The sequence below is a fragment of the Otolemur garnettii genome, unplaced genomic scaffold (assembly GCF_000181295.1).
Source record: "Otolemur garnettii isolate 467f Iridium unplaced genomic scaffold, OtoGar3 scaffold00078, whole genome shotgun sequence".
NCBI classification, from domain to species: Eukaryota; Metazoa; Chordata; class Mammalia; order Primates; family Galagidae; genus Otolemur; species Otolemur garnettii.
The window spans coordinates 8,228,959-8,231,130 of NW_003852473.1; positions in this window are offsets into that span (position 1 = coordinate 8,228,959).

Sequence of the window (2,172 nt, forward strand, 5' to 3'; positions counted from 1 at the left end):
TGGCTGGCGCCTTAGCCGGTTGAGCTATAGGCGCCGAGCCCTTCTTCTTTCTTAAAGTCTGTACTCCTTCAGGGCAGCAGAGAATAGTGACTTGGGGAAAATTAGTTTGGGGGATGGATCCCCCACCCTCATAACAAACGTGCACATTGCCAACACAGTAACTCTTCCAGTCAGAGCAAACAAGATTCATAGTTAGTTCTGATCTACTATTGAGAACTAATACATTTGAAAAATTATTACTTTGTTGCCAAGATGACCTGGCCACTGTTTATTGTGGTGGGTTTTTATTATCTAAAGTTATGACAAAATATATTATAATTTCTAGATTTTATTTCAAAATGTGAAATGTTACATCATCAAGCAGTAACTGTTTTATAGTAGGATTAAGTTTTGCATCATAGGATTAAATGTTTTGCTGTACATAAATATTAATATCACCAGGTGCAATGGCTCACGCTTGTAATGCTAGCACTCTGGGAGGCTGAAGCAGATGGATGCTTGAACTCAGAGTCTGAGACAAGCCTGAGCAAGCATAATACCCATCTCTAAGAAAACTAGCCAAGCATTGTAGTGGGCACTTGTAGTCCCCACTACTAGGGAGGCCGAGGCAAGAGGATCGCGTGAGCCCAGGAGTTTGAGGTTGCTGTGAGTTATGATGTCACAGTACCTTACAAGGGCAATAGAGTAAGACTCTATCTCAAAATAAATAAGTAAATACATGCATACATATTAATATTATGTCACATAGATCTCATGAAATTGTTTTTCTCTTTCTATATTTCCATCCTTATCCCACAAAACATTTATAAATTCCATAGCTGTATACAATTTCACATTAGGTACAGGTACAAAGATTTATTCCCTCAAGAATTTATCATATCAGATTTTTATTTCAAAAGTTTTAATGAATAACCATGAAATTCTGTTCTTTTTGGAATTATTAACATTTTCCAATTAAAATGTCATAGTTCCAAGTTGGTTATAATATAGCATCTTCTAGCCTGTTAAACAAGATTTAGAAATTATAACCACTGTGAGCCAGAAGAAGCTATTTTGCGCACTTCAATAGTCAGTAATTAGTGTAGGAATCATTGCTTTATTCATATGAACCATTAGGATATAAATCATGACATGATTTGCAAGGCATTTAAAGTGTTGCTTGGAAAAATAGAATTAGCTTTCCTTGATAGAGCAAGAAGTTTCCAAGTATGATGAAGACATCATTTTAAATTATGTAAATTTCAAATTATCTAATTTTATTAGTAAAATCTCAGATGTTGAAATAAAAATCTCTGCCCCTTAGTCTCACTCTTTTTCTTACAGATGAATTTTATCAAAGCCGGTAACATAGAGGTTGGATTCCTTTACCAGCATCACATAACTAATTAGCAACAAAGCCAGGACCAAAAGTTTTATTTCCATTAATATATTCTTCTCTTTATAGATGTTTATATTTTATCTTGTACATGTAAAAATACCAGTATCTTTATTCATAATGCATGTATGTTTTGTCTTTGAAAGAATTACGATGCTTTCAGTTGTATAAGAGCCTATCAGTCTTGGTCACCAATCTACCTCTAGCATCTAGCAACATAGCACATTCCTGGCACACAGTAGGTTCTCAAACTTTATTCCAAGAATAGCATTGTAATTCATCAAGAATCCATATTGCCTTCATCTCATCCATTCTCCAGCCTACTTTTAGAATGACTTTGCACAAATCTAAACCTCCTTAACACCCTTTGAGCCTACAGGCCTGCATGGTCTGGCGTCTCCCTGCTTCTCCAGCTTTATCTTGCATCGTTTGCCCAGTCTTGAGACCTGACCACACTTGCCTTCCTTCTCAGGGGTTTTTGCTCCTGCTTTTCTCTCTGCTTATTGCTCTAGTCCTCTAAGTTAGAGTAGGCAACCGCGGCTCCTCCTTCCCTGTGTGCTCACTTACAGTTCCTTGGAAGGTCTCCTTAGACCCTGCACTGCCAGAACCCACGCTATATAGCCCCTGGCACCGCAAGTATCTCTTTTGGGGTATGTGACATAATTACTGGATCAACATTTGTCTCTTCCACCGTTTAAGCTATTGAAAGTAGGAACAGTGACTTTTTGTTCATCATTTTGTCCTCAGTGCCGCACACATAAAATGTAAACAAATATTTGTTGAAATAACAAGAGAAT